The sequence below is a fragment of the Callospermophilus lateralis genome, chromosome 3 (genome assembly GCF_048772815.1).
Source record: "Callospermophilus lateralis isolate mCalLat2 chromosome 3, mCalLat2.hap1, whole genome shotgun sequence".
NCBI classification, from domain to species: Eukaryota; Metazoa; Chordata; class Mammalia; order Rodentia; family Sciuridae; genus Callospermophilus; species Callospermophilus lateralis.
Window position 1 is genome coordinate 43,708,718 of NC_135307.1, and position 6,762 is coordinate 43,715,479.

Below are 6,762 nucleotides of genomic sequence, written 5' to 3' on the forward strand. Positions count from 1 at the left end.
TTGAGTTCTTATGGACATTAATCCCCTATCAGAGGAGTAGCTAGCAGAGATTTTTTTTTCCCCATTTCTGCAGGCACTTCCTCATGCTCTTAATAATTTCTTTTGCTGTGCATAGCTTTCTAATTTGATGCCATCCCACTTACTGATTCCTGGTTTTCCTTCTTAAGCCTTAGCGGTCTTGTTCAGGAAGTTAGTTCCTGCATGAATATGGAGTTTTGATCCTGTGTTTTTTAACAGTTTCAAAGTATATGACCTAATTCCTAAGTCTTTGATAAAGTTTGATTTGACTTTTGTGTAGGGTGAAAGACAGGAGTCTAGTTTCATTCTTCTACAAATGGATATCCTAGCACCATTTGTTTAAAAAACTATCTTAAAACATAATAGTTATAAACTAATTATTTGAGAGGATATAGTCTTTAGATAATCTTCTCAGATTTACTTCTTGGAAATTTCATTTCTAGATTTTACATTTGTTGGTAATTAGACATAGTTGTGAATGTTTTGGTATTATAGTATTTGAAATGAGCCGAAACTATTAGTAGCAATGTACTTTTAAAATACAAATGAAAATCTGTTTCACCCAGTACTTTAATTAAAAAATGACTGTTGGATTACCCTAAAGTCCATTTTAACTATTATTTTTGTGGTATAGACAGGAGTTAGCAAACTTGTTCTGGGAAAGGACAGTGAGTATATTATGCTTTTTGCAAGTCATATAATCATTATGGAACTATTCAGTTCTGCTGTTGTAGTTTTGCCATTAGCCATAAACAATACAGAAGTGAATGAACATGAATGTGTTCCAATAAAATTGAGTTTGGCCCACAAACTATGCTTGACTGATCCCTGGCATTGATTATTAGTAATAACTAAATTATCTGTGGAATAATAATAGATTAATTCAAAATAATACAGATTGGAGTAAAATTTTACAAGGAATGATATTCTCTATTCCTATTACTTTTTTTCCAAAGTAAATTACCTTTTTTGGGTGTAAGTACTAAGTTAAAAAGAGCTATGTGGAGTGTTTGTAAAAAACTTAACTAAATTATTGAAACAAGGCATCTAAAAGAAGATAGGTGGATATATACTTCAGTACTGAATTGTTTTCACAGCTTTATTTCTATTCTAAAGGATGACTAAGGTATTTGAGGTTAGTAATTGCATTTCCATATGCTATATTAATGACTACCAGGTAAAGATTTCAGTAAGTTGTAGCATAGATTAATGAAGTGACATGTAGTTAACATAAAAAATATAAAAATTATGGAACCATAATGAGTCCAAAAGACATGATAGTCAATTCATGAATGATTTCTCCAATAGTTAGACCACACTGACCAGTATTTAGGTTCCTTTGGAGAATCTTATAGGAGAGAAATAATTTGTGAGAGCAGGACTTCAGTTTTACTGGATTTCAGAGAATTCAAATGGAGAAAATGTAATCATGGGAAATTCTTAGTCACACCTCAATATCTGCAATCAATGGAGAAATATTTGGGGGAGACAGTCACCAAAGGATTGTTTGCCTCATATCCATTTATGTTCATATTGGAGAGACCTATGTACATGTTAAGGTGAACTGGTATCAAAATAATGCACACCAAACATACAAATGGAGTGACTATGGAAAAGCCTTAACCCAAAAGTAGGAATTCATATACCAAAATTTAATGGAGAAGAGAAATCTTATGTAGAATGACTGTTAGCCACAGATCAAACTTTTATTATAGAATTAAAGCCCTCTTCCAAGATGACTTCCAATGATCCCAGTTGCTGTTACTTATATTCTTGCATAAGATATACTAATCATCATTCCAACATTATACATTATGCCAATATTGCTATGTATCTGCATACAAGCATTTTATGTGAACATAAGTGGAATTTTTTAAAAGCCAAATTTGATTACTTGTAAATGTTACCTGTTATCTATACCCTTTTCATATACCTTTATCTTTCAGAAGCGTTCTTGTATAGTTTCAACAGGAAGGGATTTCTGCTGTAATGTTAAGATGATTTGAACTAACTTCCCAATTGAGGGCATTTAGAAAGTGAACAAAATTGTTTCAAAAAATCAATTGGAAGGACATCAGAAACCTAAGTGAACTTGTCTATGGGAGCAACTTCTTTGAGGTTTTTGTAGAGAGATTCCTGGAGGAAGTATCCAAGATGAAAATACTTAAATACTTCTGATGGCTTCCTGCAGATAAAGGTGGACAGGAATTAGAGTTCAAGGCCTTCCAAGTATTAACTACAGTTTTATAAATTAGATGTCTACCACAAAGTAACAAGGCATGTGTGGACGCGAAACAACTAAAAATACAATACACAGAACCACAGGTTTTTATTTTTTTTTTATTTTTTTTTTTTAATTAATTTTTATTGTAGGTTGTTCAAAACATTACATAGTTCTTGATATATCATATTTCACACTTTGATTCAAGTGGGATATGCGCTCCCATTTTTACCCCATATACAGATTGCAGAATCACATCATTTGCACAACAATTGATTTACATATTGCCATTCTGGTGTCTGTTGTATTCTGCTGCCTTTCCTATCCTCTACTATCCCCCCTCCCCCCTCCCCTCCCCTCTTCTCTCTCTACCCCCTCTACTGTAATTCATTTCTCCCCCTTATATTTTTCCTCCTTTCCCCTCACTTCCTCTTGTATGTAATTTTGTATACCCCTGAGGGTCTCCTTCCATTTACATGCAATTTCCCTTCTCTCTCCCTTTCCCTCCCACCTCCCATCCCTGTTTAATGTTAATCTTCTTCTCATGCTCTTTGTCCCTACTCTGTTCTTAGCTACTCTCCTTATATCAAAGAAGACATTTGGCATTTGTTTTTAAGGGATTGGCTGGCTTCACTTAGCATAATCTGCTCTAATGCCATCCATTTCCCTCCAAATTCTATGATTTTGTCATTTCTTAATGCAGAGTAATACTCCATTGTGTATAAATGCCACATTTTTTTTATCCATTCGTCTATTGAAGGGCATCTAGGTTGGTTCCACAGTCTTGCTATTGTGAATTGTGCTGCTATGAACATGGATGTAGCAGTGTCCCTATAGTGTGCTCTTTTTAGGTCTTTAGGGAATAGACCGAGTAGGGGAATAGCTGGATCAAATGGTGGTTCCATTCCGAGCTTTCCAAGAAATCTCCATACTGCTTTCCAAATTGGCCGCACCAATTTGCAGTCCCACCAGCAATGTACAAGAGTACCCTTTTCCCCACATCCTCGCCAGCACTTGTTGCTGTTTGACTTCCTAATGGCTGCCAATCTCACTGGAGTGAGATGGTATCTTAGGGTGGTTTTGATTTGCATTTCTCTGACTGCTAGAGATGGTGAGCATTTTTTCATATACTTGTTGATTGATTGTATGTCCTCCTCTGAGAAATTTCTGTTCAGGTCCTTGGCCCATTTGTTGATTGGGTTATTCGTTATCTCATTGTCTAATTTTTTTAGTTCTTTGTATATTCTGGATATTAGGGCTCTGTCTGAAGTGTGAGGAGTAAAGATTTGTTCCCAGGACGTAGGCTCCCTATTTACCTCTCTTATTGTTTCTTTTGCTGAGAAAAAACTTTTTAGTTTGAGTAAGTCCCATTTGTTGATTCTAGTTATTAACTGTTGTGCTATGGGTGTCCTATTGAGGAATTTGGAGCCCGACCCCACAGTATGTAGATCATAGCCAACTTTTTCTTCTATCAGACGCCATGTCTCTGATTTGATATCAAGTTCCTTGATCCACTTTGAGTTAACTTTTGTGCATGGCGAGAGAAAGGGATTCAGTTTCATTTTGTTGCAAATGGATTTCCAGTTTTCCCAACACCATTTGTTGAAGATGCTATCCTTCTTCCATTGCATGCTTTTAGCCCCTTTATCGAATATAAGATAGTTGTAGTTTTGTGGATTGGTTTCTGTGTCCTCTATTCTGTACCATTGGTCCACCCGCCTGTTTTGGTACCAGTACCATGCTGTTTTTGTTACTATTGCTCTGTAGTATAGTTTGAAGTCTGGTATAGCTATACCGCCTGATTCACACTTCCTGCTTAGCATTGTTTTTGCTATTCTGGGTCTTTTATTTTTCCATATGAATTTCATGATTGCTTTCTCTATTTCTACAAGAAATGCCGTTGGGATTTTGATTGGCATTGCATTAAACCTATAGAGAACTTTTGGTAATATCGCCATTTTGATGATGTTACTTCTACCTATCCATGAACAGGGTATATTTTTCCATCTTCTAAGATCTTCTTCTATTTCTCTCTTTAGGGTTCTGTAGTTTTCATTGTATAAGTCTTTCACCTCTTTTGTTAGGTTGATTCCCAAGTATTTTATTTTTTTTGAGGATATTGTGAATGGGGTGGTTGTCCTCATTTCCATTTCAGAGGATTTGTCACTGATATACAGGAATGCCTTTGATTTATGCGTGTTGATTTTATAGCCTGCCACTTTGCTGAATTCATTTATTAGCTCTAATAGTTTCTTTGTAGACCCTTTTGGGTCTGCTAGGTATAGAATCATGTCATCTGCAAATAGTGATAATTTGAGTTCTTCTTTTCCTATTTTTATGCCTTTAATTTCTTTCGTCTGTCTAATTGCTCTGGCCAGTGATTCGAGAACTATGTTGAACAGAAGTGGTGAGAGAGGGCATCCCTGTCTTGTTCCAGATTTTAGAGGGAATGCCTTCAGTTTTTCTCCATTCAGAATGATGCTAGCCTGAGGCTTGGCATAGATTGCTTTTACAATATTGAGGTATGTTCCTGTTATCCCTATTTTTTCTAGAGTTTTGAACATAAAGGGATGCTGTACTTTGTCGAATGCTTTTTCCGCATCTATCGAGATGATCATATGGTTCTTATTTTTAAGCCTATTGATGTGGTGAATAACATTTATTGATTTCCGTATATTGAACCAGCCTTGCATCCCAGGGATAAATCCTACCTGATCATGGTGCACAATTTTTTTGATATGTTTTTGTATCCGGTTCGCCAGAAGTTTATTGAGGATTTTTGCATCTAGGTTCATTAGAGATATTGGTCTGTAGTTTTCTTTCTTTGTAGTGTCTTTGTCTGGTTTAGGAATCAGGGTGCTGTTGGCCTCATAGAATGAATTTGGTAGTTCTCCCTCTTTTTCTATTTCCTGAAATAGCTTGAAAAGTATTGGTATTAGTTCTTCTTTAAAGGTTTTGTAAAACTCTGCTGTATACCCATCCGGTCCTGGGCTTTTCTTAGTTGGTAGTCTTTTGATGGTATCTTCTATTTCCTCAATTGATATTGGTCTGTTTAGGTTGTCAATATCCTCCTGACTCAATCTGGGCAAATCATATGACTTAAGAAATTTATCGATGCCTTCACTATCTTCTATTTTATTGGAGTATAAGGATTCAAAATAGTTTCTGATAATCTTCTGTATTTCTGCAGTGTCTGTTGTGATATTGCCTTTTTCATCCCGTATGCTGGTAATTTGAGTTCTCTCTCTTCTTCTCTTTGTTAGCGTGGCTAAGGGTCTGTCGATTTTATTTATTTTTTCAAAGAACCAACTTTTAGTTTTGTCAATTTTTTCAATTGTTTCTTTCGTTTCGATTTCATTAATTTCAGCTCTGATTTTAATTATTTCTTGTCTTCTACTTCTTTTGCTGTTGTTTTGCTCTTCTTTTTCTAGGATTCTGAGTTGAAGTATTAGATCCTTTATTTGTTGGTTTTTTCTTTTTCTAAGGAATGAACTCCATGCAATAAATTTTCCCCTTAGAACTGCTTTCAATGTGTCCCATAGATTCCGATATGTTGTGTCTGTGTTTTCATTTATCTCTAAGAATTTTTTAATTTCCTCCTTGATGTCTTCTATAACCCATTGATCATTCAGTAACCTATTGTTCATTCTCCAGGTGATGCATGATTTTTCCTTACTTCTTTTATCGTTAATTTTCAATTTCATTCCATTATGGTCAGATAAGATGCATGGTATTATCTCTACTCCTTTATATTGTCTAAGAGTTGCCCTGTGACATAATATATGATCTATTTTTGAGAAGGATCCATGTGCTGCTGAGAAAAAAGTGTAACTGCTTGATGTTGGGTGGTATATTCTATATATGTCAATTAAGTCTAGGTTATTAATTGTGTTATTGAGCTCTACAGTTTCCTTATTCAACTTTTGTTTGGAAGATCTGTCCAGTGGTGAGAGAGGTGTGTTGAAGTCTCCCATGATTATTGTATGGTGGTCTATTAGACTCTTGAACTTGAGAAGAGTTTGTTTGATGAACATAGCTGCACCATTGTTTGGGGCATATATATTTATGATTGTTATGTCTTGTTGGTGTATGGTTCCCTTAAGAAGTATGTAGTGTCCCTCTTCATCCCTTTTGATTAACTTTGGCTTGAAATCTATTTTATTTGATATGAGTATGGACACTCCTGCTTGTTTCCGAAGTCCATATGAGTGATATGATTTTTCCCAACCTTTCACCTTCAGTCTATGTATGTCTTTTCCTATCAAATGTGTCTCCTGAAGGCAGCATATTGTTGGGTCTTGTTTTGTGATCCATTCTACTAGCCTGTGTCTCTTAATTGGTGAGTTTAAGCCATTAACATTTAGGGTTATTATTGAGATATGGGTTGTTCTTCCAGCCATATTTGTTTATTTATGTTACTAAACATGGTTTGTTTTCCTCTTTGATTATTCCCCCCCCCTTTACTGTACTACCTCCCGCTGTTGGTTTTCATTGATATTTTCCATTTCCTCTTCCTGTAATAT